Here is a 20,772-nt window from a genome sequence, read left to right as displayed (position 1 = left end):
TCATCAAAGATTCAATTATTGTTGTGCAGAAAAAATATACTCACACTGTTACACACCTCGGGTCGTTAGCGAGAATAGCGACCCTATACATTTTTACAAAAAAATATTGGGAAAACATGGCATTCTTTTATAGTTTTTTTCTTGTTTTATTGTTTATAATGAGTTGATTGAGGAATACTAAGAAGGTTGATGTATAACTAAAAAAATACGTGAGGAGGAGGGTAGTGAATGACACCCGGGTCACTAAAAAGCCGAGGTATGCTTTTAAGGGTTAACAGTGATTTCAGTTAACTGTGATTTTAGGATATGTGGGAATTGTTTAGCTAACACAGCTAAGGGGAATAAGTTACTTTGGGAATTATTGTACTAGGGAATGATAACCAGTCCAAACACAGCGGGATGCTAAAAGCACTCAGTTTGCCATGTATACAGCCATCCACAGGCTTCTCTTCTCTGTCAGGATTTTTTCCAAATCTGAATCCGTCCATCGAGACAATCTTTACTCTCTTGGGCTCCTTGTCGAATCTACAATTTGTTCGTTGTGCGTTGTGTCTTGACTTCCGTGTTTTGTCGGTGTGATGCCAACGGACACAGTGGCGATGAAGGTGCCGTCGTGACCGACGTCTCCTGTGGACCCAACCGAGAGCTGCTCATCTTGTGCTCACCCCCGCATGTCAACACCGAAAATACAACTCTCTTCCTGTCTGCCTCTCCTGGAGATTAGAGTGAGTCAGAACGAGTGATACCCGGCCTGCATCAGCAGCACAGAGTTAGAAAAAGGAAGCTGCCTGTGCTCCTTCCTAACATCAGCTCTCTCTCTCTCTCTCTCTCTGTACTGCACAAACGTCTATTTGTTCCGTACCGGCAGCCCTTCTTTTTTTTAAGTTCCTAAATTCTCTCCCTCACTCTTTGGCAGGCAGAGATATATTTTCCAGACTCAGCCATAAATATAGGGCATGCGCTGCAAGCAGTCTCTGAGGACCACATCAGCAAGTGATGGACGTTCGCATGTGTGTGTGTGTGTGTGTGTGTGTGTGTCGCTGTGCAACACAACACTGCCGGACCACCACAATTTATGTACTCCAGCCCCAGTCCCTGCTTATATATTAATATACTTAATGGCCTTTCAAGTCTAATTTGAGTAAATTCAGTCATTTGCACGTTGTAACATGGTGAGAGGCGTTATTTGTTAAATGGAGAAACCATTACAACGGCATTAGCTTTCAACAAGAATTTCAGATTGCTAACTTAGGAGCTCTTAATGTGATGCCAGTCCTGGAGTTATTATAAGAAATGCGCCCGTCTCGTATTACTCTGTTCTGGCTCTAATTTCACATCAGTAACACTCGGAGAAGAATTTCACATAAAAATCACATGCATTTCTGTTTTCCGTTATTTCGTGGCTATGATGAAACTGATGAACCCGAATAAAAACGAATACACAATTTGCCTCTCTGTGGATGCATTTTACACTCGACCGATTTAATACTTTTTGAAGTTCATTATTTGCAAATGTTAACATCTATGCTAACTGGTTTTATTGAAGTGAAATATACTACAGTAGCTAATATGACTGAATCAACTTGACTACATTCGGTTCAAGTAGATCAGAAAGAGCATTTCTGAGATGGAAACTTTACTGATAAGCGGAATTATTCAGATGGCTTTAAATAACCTGTTAGGGCAATACATATGAAGTCAATTGATGATGTAAATTATGCACATGTAACTATGGCAACATGTGATATCTTTATCTAAACCTAATACACCTAATGGTCTTAATGAAGAGTTTGATATTCACCCTTTTCTTTTATAATTTGTATCAACTCTATTCATTTGTGATATTCTGTTTTGCTGTAGGACTGTTATAATTTTTTTAGTAAGGTGTTTTTTGTTTAAGTTAATTAATGTTTTCACTTTTAGTCCAGTTTTGCGTTTTGTTTTCTGCCCTTGTGTTTAGATCCTATTGATTGTATACATATTGCAGTCATGTGATTGATAATGTTGTATCATATAAGGGCCCACCTGTAATTGTGTTCATTGTCTGCTTGAAATGTTACTTTTGGTGAGAACATGCAATACATATTTTTCTAGTTTTGGAGCTGTGGTGTGCCAGCTTTACCTTTTTTGTTATTTTTGTTTTGTTAAGTACCCTCATTGAGCTTTTTAGCCTGCTACATGTGCCCACCTTTTGTGGAATGTTTTGCAGAATTTACAACGGAGCAGTTTTAAATCGCAGTAATGTTTTATATTATGACATGATACTAGTAATTCAAGAAAAAAATGGTTTATATATTAAATAAGCATGTGGTAATGGACATTGTTTTGACCAACCTGCATTTAATAAATAAATAAAAAATCAAAAGTACTTAATCTCATTTGATGATTTTCTCTTTTGGAAACTCAAAGCAATGAATGAAAGATTAGTCATTAAAAAGGAATGATAGGTCTGGCATCAGTGCAAAACAACTTCAAATTCAAATAGATGAAAACAAATCGTTTTGTCTCTAAATGTTTCTTTGTGAAAATGATCAAAAATGCTGCCGCTGACTGCCAAGTAAAAAAAAAAACAAATGCTGGTGGGGAAAGAGTTAAGTAACCATGTGGTAATGGCTATTTTTTGACTATCCTGAAAAAAAAAAAAAAAAAATCAAAAGTACTTCATCTTATTTGATCATTTTCTTTTTTGAACACTTAATGGCCACAAACCAAAAGATTATTCATAACAATGAATGATAAATTTGGCATCAGTACAAAACAGCTTCAAATTCAAATCAATGAAACTAATATTATAAAACAAATCGTTTGGACTCTAAACATTTCTGTCATTTTTACATGTAATGCGAAGCAGTCTTGCAAATATATCTACAACGGTACTGCAAAACCTCAAAAACTTCAACCATTGAACGGTATATACTGTGATAGCGTTGCAGTTCATTAAGCATTATGGTCCATCAGGATGGTGTCGCCTGCAGGTTTATTTAAAGTGTGTACTACAGATCCCATTGTAATTACCTCAGGCTGTAATCCATTAAAGCATAGCCGATTATCTAGGGAAAGTGTTTCGAGCTCCAACCTAAATCCTGACCATCTGAGTAGCCATCATGCTCTCTTTGTGTAGCGGCCATGTTTCAAAACACTGGCTTCGGGCAACAAGTGCTGCTATTTCACGTTCTCTCTCTCGCTCTCTCTCTTTTCATCAGCCCCCCAGGCAGACCATCAAACCATCTGCTTCCCATCTCATGAACACAGCCGTGGGTCTATCGCAGCTTCTCGTCATCCACGGGGCTCCACGAACCTTCATGCGATCGAGGTGATGCTTGAAGACAACAGACAGGCAACAACTGAAAGCTGTTCTTGACAGAATTATCACCCTCTAAATTTATCCCAAAGCCAAAATATTTAACTTGAAGCACAAACAGTCCCACACTTGTTCGCCCCACAAAGAACTGAATGCAGAATTTGCTATTATTATATAAACAAATCAATGCATGGTGTAACAATAGATATGGTCCGATGGCTGGTGCTCAGTTAAATTCACTTTAATTAAATATATATATATATTAATGCAGTTTCAGTAAAAAAAAAAAAAAAAAAAATTATATATATTATATATATATATTTTTTTTTTTTTTTTTTTTTTTTTTTACTGAAACTGCATTAATGGAGCATCGATCTGACAATGAAACTTTAATCAACGCTACACAATGAGTAGGGCTGCACGATATTGGAAAATATTTGACATTTCGATATAATGTTTTACTGCGATATATATTGAGATATGAAAAAAAAATTCACCAGATGATTTGAATTGCTCTATTTGGAAAGAATTCATTCTAGAATGATTGAGGTGATTTTGTAATGTACTGAATCTGCAAAGAAAATTATAAACAAATTACAAGCATAGGTAAATACAATATAACAAAGATACAAATTAATCAAGCAGTGCTTTACGTTTTTCGGGTAAGTCTAACAGGTACAGAAACTGAATAATTGGTTGTAAAATAACTGCCTAGTCTTCACTATATAAATTAATTATTCTTTGTTAAAGCTACAAAACTGATTTTCTCTTTGTATTTTGTCGTTTGATTAACAATAATGACTCAAACAGCAGCAGGAATATTAGGCTGCTGTCACTTTAAGACCAAATGCATGGATCAAATATAATGATACACATCCAATTTATATGTCTCTTGTTTACATTCACAAAAGCCATAAGAGACTGTGTTCAAAGACGGGCATTTTGACATAAATTGTGCATGTATGTGTCTGTTCAAGCGCAAATAGATGCGGAAGAGAGAAGAATTCAGTTCTCTTTCGCATCTTCTTGCGCTTAAATGGTTTAAAATCGCTTGAATGTTTAAACTGACAGAAACTTAAACACTTGCAAATGAAAAACGTTTGCTCTATGATGGTTAAACTTTATGATGGTCCGAACGGATCAACTACGATCCCTATACTTGAAATCGCACATCCTGCAATGTAACTATCGCGGATGAACACATCGTGATATCAATGCTAAAACGATATATCGTGCAGCCCTAGCAACAAGTATGGAATTTAAATTGAGTTTTTCCCTAAAATGCTTTAACCTCCTGCCTCTGCTCCATTTAACAGATGCGCACCTTATTTTGAATTCTATTTTTACACGCCTACCAGGAACACAACAGAACGGCATATTGTTTGTGCTGTTTCTGTTCACATCAAATCAACACTACAGCACCTAGGGTCTATTACAGAGCAGTCAAGCATCTCTCCACCAGCACACCATATTTTATAAAGTCGGAGTTTTTAAGAACTGACGGTTTGAAATGTTTTCTGATGGTTTGTTAGGTCTGTGTGAGAGTTCTTGAAATTGGCTGTCTCACTCACCGTTACACTGACGGACAAAAAGACTGAAAGCACATCAGTTAAAGTGAATCAGACCTGCTTTAACCTCTCCTAAGATTGCAGTGAAAAAAAGAAAGAAAATCTAACATACACGTTCTCAAAAGACCTGCTGACATCATCATCAAGTGCTTTCCAGGTCTAGGATTTCACTTCTTTTTTTTATTTTCCTGGTTCCTTTTGGTCCCTTGTCCACAAACACTCAAAAACATCCTGTTCGGGTAATCAGACTCCTTTGAATGGGGCTTAACTCTTGTGGCCTTTCTAAAAGGCTCTTACACACATGTAGAAACAAGAAGATGCACACACATACATATACACAGTTAAAGGCATAGTTCACACCAAAATGCTGCTCAAAAGACATGCATTTTTTTCCCCCTTATACATTAGGTGCGTTTCCATTAAAGATTTGCGCAAAACTTTTGCGTTTTTTTCTAAATATCGATAAAAAACTATTGCGAAATGACGGTGTTTCCATTAACCGATGTTATGCGACTAAAAGGTCATTTTTTCCTCTCGCGATAAGTCATTCCAAAAATCATGGCAACGGACGTTGGTAAGTTTATATATATCACAGCTACGTACCGCACTAGACATTATCATTATTAATGGAAGGAAACGTAGGTGTGTTATCCAAGAATTAATGGCAAGGAAAGACCCTTATACTGTGAGCGGCACACATGAGGTGTTTCTGGGTTTTTCTCACTCATTTCTGCTCCGAGGTCTTGATTGTGGCATTTCTTTGAGGTTTAGAATCCAGTATTTCTGTCATTCTTTTGTCTTATATGAATTTAATAAAGAACTCTGTCTCGTATTCTGTCCAAACACACCGTGCCTTCTAAGTCAGGTGACTGTAAATGCGCTTTCAAATATTCCTTTTTCGAATTGCCTGAAAAACCACCTCATGCGAGCGTAAAAACTTTTTTGCGATAAATGGGAGTTTTTGCGAAATTGACGTGTTTCCATTGGGCGTACTTTCAATTCGCAATTTGAAGGGTAATGGAAACGCGGCTATTGAGGAACATACCAAAATGGTGTCAATATGTGTTGTGTTGATAATAAAAGAAAGTTGAATTGAAATTTGAAGAAATCTGCTATCAGCACTGTTTATCCAAACCAAAGTTTATTGTGTTTATTGTATATTGTAAACGTGGAAGAACTTAAGGCGAGAACTTTTTTACTTGTATATATATTTTTTTTAATGGCAAATGTTTTTATTTTATTTTTTATTTTAACAATGCAGTAACATCAATTGTCTGATAAAGACTTGATAAATTGTAAATGACTTTTAATGGACAAAAATTAAAGGGATGGTTCAGAGTAAAATCAACCTAGGGTCCTTTGCACCATGACCTCGAGCCAAACACCCCCCCAGAAGCCTTGTTTCCCTCGGTTGAACATTATTAAAGTTAGAGCTTATTTCGCGAAATCAGCCGGATGGCTTAGTGCAGGCGCTAATGGATCCAAGGTTGTATCTTGTAAATTACCCCACTAATAATGCCCAGAATGGCACCAAACTTCTACAGTAGTACAAATAGGTTCTGTACTCAAAATGAGGCACTGGAAAGTTTGTAAGTACATCAGGAGTTTATTTAAATAACACTTGCCTGACGGCTCATGCTACCGCTAACCCGGACGTCGACGTCACTTCAGTGATTTGGGAAAAGCACGTAAAAGTCCTGACAGAAAGCGATGCATAAGGATGTAGTGTAACGACACCCAATTCCAGGAATGCACTAATATTTTGTTGGTGGTACCAGTTTGTTAACACTTTATTAGTTTATTAGTGTTAACAATTATTAGTTAACACTAAGTTGTCAACACTTCAGAAAAAATAATAATTCGTTGTTACACTACATCCTTATGCATCGCTTTCTGCCAGGACTTTTACGTGCTTTTCCCAAATCACTGAAGTGACCTGGACGTGCTGGTTAGCGGTAGCATGAGCCGTCAGGCAAGTGTTATTTAAATAAACTCCTGATGTACTTACAAACTTCCCAATGCCTCGTTTTATGAGTACAGAACCTATTTGTACTACTGTAGATGTTTGGTACCATTCTGGGCATTATTAGTGGGGTAATTTACGAGATACATCATAGGATCCATTAGCACCTGCACTAAGCCATTCGGCTGATTTCTCGAAATAAGGTCTAACTTTAATAATGTTCAACCAAGGGGAAAAAGGCTTCTGGGGGGGTGTTTGGCTCGAGGTCATGGTGCAAAGGACCCTAGATTGATTTTACTCTGAACCATCCCTTTAATTAAAAAAAAAATAATTATACATTCTCTCTCTCTCTCTCTATATATATATATATATATATACACACACATAGAGAGAGCGAGAGAGATACTAGATGCAGATGCTAGATGTTTTTTTTTTACATTTTGGTTTCTTTTGTTGTCATGATCTAGCACTAATTTAGTACTAGGGAAGGTGTCAGATTATTCATTTCATATAAACTGTCCCTTTAACGGAACACAATGCAGCCTCACAGAACAATGAACCCTGCGAGTTCCTGTCACAATAATGAATCAGGTGTGTTCTGAACAAACTCTCTTTCTCTCACGGTAGCTCCTGGAGAGAGAGTCTGTATGTGCGAGTGTTGTCTCCTGTCGTGCTGTGGGAATATATGGTCAGGGTAATTACCGCTATCTGAGCCGGTGTTACCGTCCTCACGGCTCGAACCCTCTGGGACTGATTATGGCCCCGCTCTGAGCACCACTACTGCTGCCTGAACGACCCCTTAGCTGTCCTTCAATAAGTGATTCATCAAAGAGAGACTAGCCTACACAGAAACACATACCTGCGATCAGGAACAGATCAGAGGAGAGTAACAAGTGTGACACGGACTGAAACACACACACTTGAGACTGGCATCATAATGCAACTCAAAGCACACACAATTTTTTTACTTAACTAATCAATTGTGGACAGTCATGTTAAATTAGTTTTGTTTGTTTTTTACATCAAATTACCACATAGACTTAACACAATCAACCTGTGTAGTAGACAAGCCTAACTGAATTAAACAAATCTTAATAATATTAAATGTGTCAAACTTGACAAACTAAAAAAGGTTGTCAAAAGTTTGAAGCTTATGTAATGTATGGGATTAGCAGGACATAAGGCGGGCTACATTAATCCGGATACATTTGAAAAGAGCGTTCCCCTAGCCTGCCTATGGTCCCCCAGTGGCTAGACGTTTTGATGGGTGTAAACCAAGCTCTGGGTATTTTTGAGAAAATGAAAGCTCAGACGGGCGAATCTAGAAATCTTCCCCTTATGACGTCATAAGGGGAAAGGTTACTTCCCCTTTCTCTTCTTTGCCCGCAAAGAGAATTTGGCCCGCCCATGAGAAAATGAGCTGCGCGTGCGCGATATTGTTTTTTCCTCGAGAGACATCATGGTTTGCAAACGAGCGAAGCATGGCAGTTGCTCAGTGTTTGGAAGTACAAATGAACACAGAAGTATTTTTTTAGTTCCTTCATCCGAGCCTCTGAAGAACCCGTGGGTTATGTGAATGTCTGATGTGTAATTGTTCAAGTTCAGACAGACAATCTTTCTCTCAAACTGTTTATGCATCAGTAAATCAAGATCAACTTCGATCAACTTCACGTCGTTTCTCTTAGTAGGATGAAAATAATCTTACTTAATCTGTGATTAATATATACAGAAAGCGATCAAAGAACAATCCCTTTCCAATCGCCCAAGCTGTCAATCACACAGCGCGAGTTTATCTGGACACTTGCCAAAACTCGTTATGAAATCAATGACGCTGTTAGACTGCACAACAAAGCTCTTACTGTACTTATCCCTCATGTTTGCATTGGTGAAATCATTAGTGAGAGTGCAGAAACTGCGTTGCAATGATAAGATCTTCATTCACGCGCTCAACAGGCTGTCATCTGCTCAATGCTCATCACTACAACCTTTTATGTGACGGGAATAGATCTAAATACTTAAAAAAACTTCTCACGATTCGTTAATCCCGATAGCTGTAATAGTAAAAACGTATAATAGCTGTAATAGTAAAAGTTTTCGAGAGAGTTCCACATGTAATGCTAGATATTTCATATGCAAGCATGTCAGCCAATCACAGCAGTGGGCGTTTACACTGAAGTCTCACACAGACACGCCCCTTCAAACAGAGCGCTAAAATCAGGCTAGGAAAAATGCCTTTTATTTCTAAATTATAACAACTTTTGATCTAAAAAACATACTAACATTATAAGGGCACCCCAGGAAACATTCTAAAATAATAAAATAATCCATGCAGTGGGACGTTTAAAAGCACTCTCCGTCCATACTAGCGTTTTAAGGCGTTTTCCGACGTTTCAGTGTGGATGAGAAACTTTTGGGAAACGGCTGAAAACGCTAAATTCACCTTACTGCGCATGCTTAAAACCTCACAAAAGCTCACTGAGATGAAACAGGCGGGAAAATAAATAATACAGTTATCGCGCAATTCTTCTGGCAGGATAATTTTATTTAGCAAAATATCTCACCATTCCCTGATGCATCCAGGTTGCTCTCAGTCACCACGTTTGGTCTAAAACGCAACTGCTCTCATGTATTGCCGCAGGTCATTTTTGCAGGACTGTGATATGAAGAGTGTGCAAAGTAACATATTTTAGCAACAGTGTGAAAATGAATGGAACATAACATGAACAATACTGGTATAAACATGAATATCTATTGGTAGGCCTACAATATGCGTCACATGACTAAACTTACGTCATCATTTTTAAATACCTCCGTTTGCACAGTCCAAGGCGTTTTCAAATTTATCCACTTTGGAGAGCGTTTTCAAAAAGCTTTGTTTTCATTAATAAAAATGCAGTCTCAGTGTGGACGGAAGGCCAAACGGAGGGAAAAAGATGCGTTTTCAAACGAAACCGTATTAGTGTGGACAAGGTCTAAGAGTTCGGATATGCTCTCCTTAAACATGAATGAACATCCGAAGATATGTTGTTTCAATCGTGGAAAGACGTCAATACTCACCATTTTTCAAGTCCGCTGACGTTAATCTGCTTAACTATCCTGTAAGGTTTGTTTGTCGGACAAAATGAAGTAATTAAAAAAAAACTGAAAAATAAAGATTTTGTGTCTAAGTAGGAATTGAGTTTGTGTCTAAGTAGGACTTGTCCTCGTACAAAGTAAGCTAGATGTGACGAAACCTTTGGGAATGTCCTCATTTATAAAAATAAAGTAATTAATGTAACTAAAAATAACTAAAATAATTAAAAATCCAAACTTTCTCAGCTATAATTATGGTGTAGGTTTTGTTTAGTCTACTGCATATTCAAAAACAGAACAGATAGCTAAGTAAACGAGTGTATGTGTGTTTCTATTGCTGTGTGTTGTGTGTGTGTTTATAACGGAATTTATGTCAGGTAAAAGTGCACTGACCGCACACTGCCAAAAACACTGAGCGAAAGCACCATGAATGTGTGACTCACACTGCCGAGTGTGTGTGTTTGTATCGGTGTGCCTGGGCTTCCCTCACCTTCATAGCTAATCAAATCTGAATAACACTTTACACACATACACTCAGAAAGACCCAGTCACTGTCTAACGGATCTGCTGCAATGAAAGAACTGCCTTTAAGTCTCGACGTGTGTGATTTGTGTTTCTGCCAGTAATAATCAGCTCCAAACTCAATTACAGCTTGTAAATCTCACTAAACCAGATCACACACAAGTTTACTTCACTATCTAATTGAGCTTCTAATGCTAATTCTATGACTACAAGCCAAACCCAATCTCTAAAAGAAAACAGTTTGTATTTACTGTATTTATAAATTATTTTTTACCTCAGAGGACGTCCCATAAGTGAGGTTTTGTCAGGTTTAGCTAACATCTGAAGACATTTTTGTCCCTAAGGTACAACTCACTAAACTCACATAAACAAAGCCGCTCTGATCTCAGCAACCACCTCCACAAACGCATTGAACACAACACACACCATCCATACGTGAAGAACATATAAGTGTTTAGAAAGACAAACACACACACACAGAAAAAGCTCAAGGCAGCTGTGCAGTCTGAACACGCTCCACTTCCATTATGAGCAGAACAGCCATAGTTTACCAATCCCCTTGGCTATAACAAACACATAAATACAATGGATGGAGTATGAGAACTTACACACATGCACAAAACACAAACATGATAAACAACCGAGCACAGAGCAACATTAAGTGCAAAAACACATGTATGCATGTATGTATGATACATGTAGCCTATACACATATACACTAAACAACCACTAACAAGTACCACCCATGACTTTTGTTACATTTCACATAGCCCTGGACAAAATTTATGGATGGGGCCCCCTCTTTTCCAGGGCCCAATGTGTTGAGTTCCCAAACTTACAAAGACGGAAAAATAAACCGACAATACCACCACCCCCTATCAAGAGCGATTTATCAAGAGAAGAAAGCCTTCCAATTACAATATGGATTCTGAAATGAAATCAACACGTATAAACACAAGAAAAGACAATAATCAATTCTAAACGCATTGTTTTTGTATTCCGACTCTAAAGTGGAGGCAAGCGGAACATCACAACGACAAAACTGAAACTCAATCAGACGAAGCTGTGCAGAATGCAAACATCTCTGATTCATGCTGTACTTTAGAGGTTCACATTTTTATTCATTTGCCAGACATTTTTAGCTAAATTAATTGCATTGCTTTCAAGGTATACTGTACATCTAATCAGTTCATTCCCTGGGAATGCATGACCATGGAGCTGCTAAACCGCAAGTCTACTGTTCATAATCTAATTTAAATCTGCCTCAAAATTAAGCAAGTGCATCATTGACAACAACAACAACAAAATTGACTAAATGTCTTAGCCACAAGGCAAAGATGTCAGACTTTGACATAACTGAATACAAGTTTAGCAGAGATGATGCTCAACACACACATATTGTTTGAATGCTGACAAGTACCCTAAAAGCCTACTGGATTATTAAGAAAATATTGGTTGAGTAACTTTTGAGTAACATTTGAAACAAATTTATCCTATGCAATGAACTTTTCAACATTCATTTTTCAAGAAATTTGCTGCCTCCCTTCATTATGACCCACAAATTTCCCCCAAAAAATCACTAGCAACGACACTAGTACTACTATGATTTACTAGATATGATTAAGTCATATACTGTACATGACTAGGTTGATCATTCAGTAAAACGGTATAATCCGCCACAAGACTTTTGGAAACACTTTATTTTAGGGTTCAATTCTTGCTATTAACTAGTTTCTGATTAGCTTGCATATTAGTACTTATAAAGCACATATAAATGCATGACCTTATTCTACATCCCTCAATCCTAGCCAATACCTTAACTTACAGTAAACGCTACAAACATTTTCCTTACTGACTATTAATAAGCAGTAAATTAGGAGTTTGAGGCAAAATGCGTAGTTAATAGTGAGTGTTCCCCATACTAAAGTGTTACCAGACTTTTTTGTAAGGGAAAATGCAATATAACTACTTTATAGAAGACATGATCAATTATGAAATCACACACTGGCATACAAACGAACACTTCGCAACAGAGCACCAATAAACTACTATCACAAGCGCACAAACACACACCCAGGTGTTTGTCTTATAAAAGTTGCACGCCGATCAATGCGCTTTTGATTTGTGCTTATCCACACTGGGACGACAGTGACGTAAGTGGCAACTTTAGCAAATGTATGGGTAAATTACCTGTGAACAACATCTTGTCAAACGGAGCTCTAACAAGCTATCGACCCACCACTGCCGCGTCCTAAACGAGCTGCTCCCCTGCTTCTGGTAACATCAACCCACTGAAAAACAGAATTTATCTCAACCGATGTAATGAATCAGAGCCTAACAAAAACACATCAGGGAAAAAACGCTGGAGGAACATGGGAGAGAAGAGAGATATCAACGAGCAGAGAGACGAATGTGGGTGGGCGGATGTGGGTGGGTGGTCCAATTTCAAGTTTCTAATCACTTTAAAATTAGTTTATTTGTTTTTTGTTAACGCACCTCGAGTTGTAACACCAGCGCTTCAGTCCGTGGACGGACCAGGCAGTCGCTAATCTTTTCGTAAAATGATGACGTAAGAAATAGAAGCACGTTATGGATTTCTCATCACATGACTTCCTGATAATGAGCTTGTTTGGTAACACTATTTCGACTTTAGACAGTCTACTAACCTCTTTGCAACTACATGTCAACTAACTGTCATTAGAGTATTAGTAGATTGTCTGCTTAATATCTGCAAACACTTTATTTTGATGGTCCCCCAACAGATATACTGACTATACGCTGATTTCACGCAGCCGCCATTTTGAAATCGAACGTGAGGCTCCGGTGGGAAGAACCCCGGAAGTAAGGATAAACAACAATGCCTTGGACTACCAACCTGAAGCTGCTGCCGCGATTTACACTATTGGATGTTAATATCCAATATAGGATATATATATAGTTCATTCCTGCTTCTTTTTTTACTTTCTGAATTATTTTATTTATAAATGAATTTCACTGTATAGTCTAAAGTATGAAAGAAATGTAAGTACAGTTTTAGAATTGACACAACATCATTAAACACAACAATACGCCATCGCATTCACGACTCTCCTGTGATTAAAGGCGACACTAAAGGCGACACTTTCTTCCCACCGGAGCCTCGCTTTCGATTTCAAAATAACGGCTGCGTGAAATCAGTAACATTGCAACTATGCAAACTTATTATACTACCCCGAACCTAACAGTCTGTTACAGTCTACTAATACTCAATGAGACTTAGTTCACATGTAGTTTAAAAGTTACTTAAAGGTATAGCGGAGGATTTTTTACTTCTGGGTGGATCACCTATACTATTGGTCCTCCTAATTGTCAATCATTCTGGTGAATCAATCAAACTTATTCAAAAAGTGGAGAGGGCGGGTCTTATCTAAAATTCGGAAAGATCCTCCACTATACCTTTAATAGTTAGTTGAAGTGTTTAGCCCCACATGTTGACCAGGCCTAGGATGAAGTTTCATGTTATGTTAATACGTTGTAATTGTACGCCTTATTGCTTTAATTAATTTAAATGAAACAAACCCATTTTTCTTTCACAATGTCACAAATTTCCAAGTAAAACAAGATTATTAACAAGAAAAAAAAAAATATTGAGGAACTGTGATTGGATGATATATATAAATAGCGCAAAATGTTTTTCTTTTGACAAAAATGTCTTTCAAATAATGTACTTTTAATCAATTGTTCACAATAAGACCAGGATTATATATCAAGAAGGTAAACCCGGGTGCTTTGATTTCATCTCGACTTTAAGCACGTTTCCCCTGCGAGAGAAAAATCAATCATCAAAAAATTTTATTGTGGGATTTTAAAGAATCAACAAATTACTGTGACACTAAGATAATCGCCAGTCCGCTGATAGACAGAACAAGGCGTTTCTTTAAAAGACAAGTCAATATGTTTCTATCCGATCAGCTTCTTTTGTAAGAGGGATGCTTTGATTCTGCTGTGATTCTAGGTTAGCTGCTGTTAAAGTGAGCTATGATTGGCTGGTTCAAATGATCAAGTTGCTTTTGATTGTCAGGAAGGTCTTTCTCAGACTGCTAACACAGTGTGTGTAAGTGTGTGTGTGGTTGGCACTGACGGTGGCATGCTGGATCAATACACATCAGGCTCGCCGGCGAGACAGACCAGGGCGTCACCGAATCGACAGCATGTGCTCAGAGCGCATCATTCACCAGCCTCCACACACACACAGATCACACTATACATACACAAACACAACTAAATGACAGCGATTCGCCTGTGTCTATTAAACCTTTGACAAAATCACACCGGAACATTTAAATCAGTAATGGCGCTGCCCCTGACCCAAAGAAAGCAGTTAGGCTATCTAGGTATGAAACAGCTTCTCAAACCTTTTGAAAGCAACTTGGCGCTTCAAATAATGATTGTATCAATTACATCGTTACACCAGTAGGTGGCGACAAGTGACTGTTAATAAATGTATTTGTCATTGAATCCTTCATTCAAGAGATTCATTCAAAATTCTGGATTCATCCAGCTAATGAAACAAGTGAAGTATTTATGAGTAAGATATTTAATTATTCAAATGGTTTAAAAAAAAATTATGATTCAGATTAGTTAAACATTTTAAATAGACTGCAACAATTAATATTCTGTCAGAACCTTTAGTAAATTACGTTATTTTGTTTAGTCTGTTCAGAATCGTGTGAGAAACCAAAAAAATAAATAAAAAAATGTGATTCTTAATTTATCCAGAATCATGCAGCTCTATTATCTGGCCAACTTTGAAAATGGCCACACACTGAAAAAAAAATACTGTAGCGTTTACTTTGAAACAATTTCACTCAGAAATTGCTAGTCAATTCCACAAATAATTACAAAGAAATGGCAAGTAACACATTGAATTAAACAAAAATTTGATATTTTTCTGTGTATCAATAATCTTTTATTTACTTCTAAAAAATCATTACAGTGCAGTTATACTGTGTTCATCTCGTTCGGTGGTGTATTCTTAGCCTAAAATCACATGCTCAGATTTCAACCGCCAGTCAACCATACTGGACCAAACCCTGCATTTCGCTCGCTCTTTCTATCCATCCATCTATCGTTTCTCTCTTCTGGTCTACCGAGCTGGATCAAACCCAATGTACTCATTTTGACTCTTATGTTCATTCCCAAGAAAGCAAACAGCGCACACGCACACACTGCAAAGCCACTGAACGTAGTCGATTCCACAACAGCATCAGCACTCATTAAACAGACGCTCCCTTGAGCAGTTGTTCTTGACTTGAAGCTTTATTACTTGACTAATTACAATGCTGTTAATTAGCTGCTATGATCATTGAGAAACGCAAAAGAAAGACAGACAGGAAACAAAAGACCTGTGACTTTAGTCCAAACAAGGTACTTTAGTGTTTTAGGCTATCACACAATCTAGTAGGCAACCTACTAGACAGCGCCAAATACACTTATTTTTACAAAATTTTGGAATTACCATGACTTTTGGGATATGGTGCAATGGTAATACCATGGTTTTGGACATCAAACTATAAAAATAGTACGATGCACTGAAATTTCTGCAACTGAAACCAGGCAGAAACAGCAATTCTCCAATTTTTGGTTTCGGCTGAAATAGTTTCGGAGGGCTGAAGTCCTTGACAGAAACAGTGACGTTTAATTAGCACTTCTCTGATGACACGTTTTGACTGTGTTAGTGTCTAATTCGTGCTGACGACGTGAATATGCTGCAACAACTAAATATGTTTGGAGTGTGAACGCACTTCACTATGAATGACAATTATGCTTTAGTTAAATTTAGCATTTTTGGTTTTGGTTTTCAACTGTTTGGTTTGTTTCAGTAAAAAAAAAAAAATAGAAGAACTTTAACTGGTTTAATTTATCAGCTGAGAACACAAAACCTTGAACAGCACAAGGAGTTCAAGAGTTAGCCAAATATAATTTTGTTTTTCAGCTAAATGAAAAGTACCATTTTATTCTTAAATCTTGATAAGAATGATAGAAATGATAGAAACCATCTTTGGAAAAAAAATTTGAAGTGTAATTGGATTTAGTTTGGCTTGCTTGCATAAAGAGAGCGGGGTTTATGACCTAATACTGCAGCCGTCAAAATGCTTTGGCTTACTTTTCAGGACGTGTGCGGCACACTTGGCGAATCATAGAATCATTCATTAAACCGATTCATTCAGACAGCCTGAAAGAAACAAGTGTCTGTCCACTGACTTTATGAATGGGTCATTGAATCATTGACTCACCTGATTCGTTCAAAAATGGTGAATCATTCACTTTTTCTTATTTTTTTAGAACTTTTCATTGGCAAAGTAGAGAAAAAAAGAGTCCAAATTGACAATATTGTGTCTAAAAATTGTCGATTCATCACCTTATATTGCTAATTGTTGTATAAAATGAATATCACATTTTGCATTTGAGCTGATATCCACATTTTTATGTAACCTGATCAACCAACAAAAAAGGTAGGAAGGTTTTATTTAAGGCTAATTTATTTTAAAATAATTGTATTATTTTATTTATATTATTATTGCTTTTATGCTTTATACTTTTGTTGAAATGTATCATTTTAACACCACAGTCTTCTTTGAAGTAAGGGATGAAATGTGTTTTTTTTTAGTAAGGGATTAAATACATCTATAAATGCTCAAAAATGCTATCTAGGTAGGCACTAGGTTTTGAGACACAACCACAGACAGCCTGGTAATCGACTGTCTTAGACGTTTGTTTATATGTGTGGCCCTCTGTCATACTGACGGGGCCCGACCGCGCACAGAAAGAAACTTTCAGAAAGAGCCCGCTCTAATTACTCCGTCTTTCAGTCCTCTATGAAAAATGACAGTCTAGAAGGGCAAGACAAAACAAATTAAGACTGAAAAACAAGGGAAAACATTGAAGAGAGGGGCCGCGGGGGTGTAGGACGGGATCTGAGGGGGGTCTCTACAGTTGACACGGCACTGAAGAGCATTCCAGCGCAAGCGGAGAACAAAAGCACGCACACACACACAGCGCACACAAACAATGGCACGGACGCTTTGAGACGCAACAACGGCACATCAGGACTCCCCCCACCCCCCTCCCTCACACACCCAGAGCGGGGCGCTGATTTCATGTGAAGCGTCCACTGAGCCCTGGCATTTGGCAAAGACAGATGCTGAGAATCGGCTCGCACACACACGCTGGGCTGCGCTGGGAACAGATGGGGGAAGGGTCGCCCCACACAGGGACACATCCCTCCGTTTCTAAGGGAGAACATCGGCATTGATCAGCGACGTGGAGGTCATTCTACCCGCATACACACACAGACACACACACAGGCTGATGAACACATAAAGGACAAACGGAACTGAACAGGTGGACCAGTAAAAAAAAAAAAAAAGAGAGATAACATATCATGTATCCAAACAGACAGCTGTTTGGAACATGGACAAAAGTGTGTGTGTGTGTGTGTGTGTGTGTGTTGCTCTACACAGACAAGACTACCTCCTCTTTCACTCAGTCGGATCCTAGACACACTTTAAGCATGATCTTAATATGTGTTTCTGCTGTGGTTTGATGCTTTATTGTTTGTGCATTGGCAGAGGATGAATGCATCACTTTGCTGTGCTCAATTATGACAGGAAAAGTATGCACTGACACACATTTACAAATATACAATTGAGTCATAGACTGACGTATCAGCCGTTTTGAGATTAGAATAGGCCAAAAATGCTGAAAATCATAATTATTTACTTACCCTCATGTCGTTCCAAACTTTATTTCTCTCGTGGAAAACAAAAGCTGCTCTTTTCAATGAAAGTGAATGGTGACCAAGCTCGGGTCTAGCACCAAAAAGCACAATAAAAGCGACATAAAATTAGTCCATACGATTCGGGTGCTATAAATCGTCCAAAATCATATGTTAGCTATATGTAAGGAACAGACTGAAATTTAAAACTCACATGACAGCCGGTCACCATTCACTTTCATTGTACGGAGAAGAGCAGCTTTGACTTTCTGCTAAGTATTTACTTTTGTGTTCCATAGAAGAAGAGAAAAAAATCATACAAGTTGTGAATAACATGATGACAATGCGAATTTTAGGTGAACTACCCCTCTATTTCAAACAAAGTAGGCTATTAGTAAATTTGGTTAAAGGTTTCAATTTAATTTCAGCATTGCTGTGGATCTCATTTGCTATTATTATATCATTATGTTTATAGATATCAGCATTATATTGATCACTGTGCTCTCTCAGTATTGGTCATTAAGAAAAACATATGAACTGACTGACCACTAATAACTAATTTCTTAAAATACATAAATGGATAGTTTACCCAAAAATCCAAACCTGTATGACTCTCTGCAGAACACAAAGGTGATGGGAACCAAAATACATTGGACCCCATTGACTTTCATTGTATGGACACTTTTGTGTTCTACAGAAGAACAATAGAACAACATGAGGGTAAATGAGTAAATGATAAGAGCATTTTCATTTTTGGGGGGGGGGTAGATCTTTACTTTCAAAAGTGGATTACAATATATCCTCACAAACAAAATAACCAATCAAAGAGTTTCTCATAAATAACCCCCTGCCTGTCCCAAGATGGATTTGTCCCAAAACTGGTGGTGGTTGAGGAGAGACCCCTGATATGATTGTAAAGCGCTTTGGGTGTACACTACAGTATATGAAAGCGCTATAAATGCCTCAATCTCATTCACATTCAAAACTCAGCCCGTGAAACTGATCTAATGCTGGGAATGAGTAATTAATCTACAAAAGTGATAGTTAGTGGTAGAAACAAAACAGAAGTAGTTCAAATTCTCTTTAATATTTCTAATCAAAGGTGGCTTGTGTTTCTTTTCAGCAACAACACATTGGATTTAATGCTTATGAACAGCTCAACACATGCACTTTATACAGTTTTTTTTTTAGATGCATATGTTTATGTGACCCTATATCTATCTGTATTCTCCTAACGCAGAGCAGTGTCGCATTTCAGAGAGTGTGTGTGTCCCATTGATGTGCGGAGCACGCCAACATCATCCGAGCGCAGAGCGGTGTGAAGCCAATCTTATGATGATGGCGAGAAAAAAAGTGCATTCAGCACATTAATACGTGTAGCACACACACACACTTGTGCAGTATCTGTGGAGTGCAGTCTGTGCTCCGTGGGTTTTAATTAAAAGATGCACTGGGCCCCTTGAGAATATACACACACATGCACCGGGGGGGCCGCCTTTAAATTTATACCCCATCTATGGATGCTCGGGACCTTGTGAGCTTCCCACCTTGTCACTGCACCATGCATGTATTAACATCTACCACACCTCCAACAACTTTCTCTGCCCTCTGCATGTCCACAAGTCTCCTCTGTGCGGATATTCCTTGTCTGTCCGCCCATGATAACTAAAATCAGGCTACGACATCCCACCTTCTCCTGAATGCAATGCATATCTAATCATAAGATCAATACACAGCCACAGTTTAGCCCTAAGATGCATTGCAAAGAGCTCTCAAACCCCAAACGCATAACAGTCAATGCAACGCATGCCTTTACTGCGGAATTAACCTAATTCAATACTTGCCCCCCTTTATGCAAGCTGCCCCCCATTCCAACTTTCACTCCCAAAAGCAGTTAGTTCATAAATGATCAAATTGCATATGACTTCATTTTTGCATACCTATCCTCGTGAGTAATAAATCCGTTCGGTGAGTGACAGGCGTCCGTCCGCGCGCTACTTTGGCGTATCCATGAGAAGTTCCGTATCCGACCGCGCATCGGTAGTGCGACCGTCTCGCCGAAGCTCCTGCAACAGCAATGTGCTCCAGCGTTCACACACACGCGTTCTTACACACATACACTCTCTCTCTCTCTCTCTCGGCGTAGGACCGGGGAAGCGCGCGCACGGAAAGGGGGTGGGGGGGAGAGCGACTCCTGCGGGTGCGAGCATAGCGCAGCCTACCGGACAAGCGCGCGCGCTCACGCACGCACACACACGCGGTTTTGTTTTTTTTGTTTTTATTTCGCAAGAGAAATTATAGTGGGCAGGCACATTTGCATTGTGCATGTAATTTTAATGTATATTTTATTTAGATGTTAGATTATACAATATTATGTTTTTAAGTGATCACACACACACACACACACATAAATATATAATTTATCCTATAATACATTATTATTTTTATTATTCGTGTTAATTCTTTTGAAATGTATAATTTTATTGATTTATATTAATTAATTTACATTGATTAACACTATTTGTCATGTATGTGCTGATATGCTGATTTGGTGTTCAGTCATTATCAATTATTATTAGGTCGCTCAATT

At 38.1% G+C, this 20,772-nt stretch overlaps 1 protein-coding gene across 1 annotated transcript in view; it reads right to left on the bottom strand.

The window, feature by feature from the left end:
• Positions 1 to 20,239, bottom strand: part of fat3a (FAT atypical cadherin 3a) — a 162,668-nt gene extending 142,429 nt beyond the window's left edge. The window contains exon 1 of the mRNA XM_084127010.1: positions 20,123 to 20,239. The gene's annotated coding sequence lies outside the window, so the exon portion shown is untranslated. The remainder of the gene's footprint in view (positions 1 to 20,122) is intronic.
• Positions 20,240 to 20,772: the final 533 nt, after the last annotated feature.

This window comes from Abramis brama, assembly GCF_963993115.1.
Source record: "Abramis brama genome assembly, chromosome: 10".
NCBI lineage: Eukaryota > Metazoa > Chordata > Actinopteri > Cypriniformes > Leuciscidae > Abramis > Abramis brama.
The sequence above is the reverse complement of the archived record's forward strand: the minus strand, read 5'-3'. Positions and strand labels throughout refer to the sequence as shown.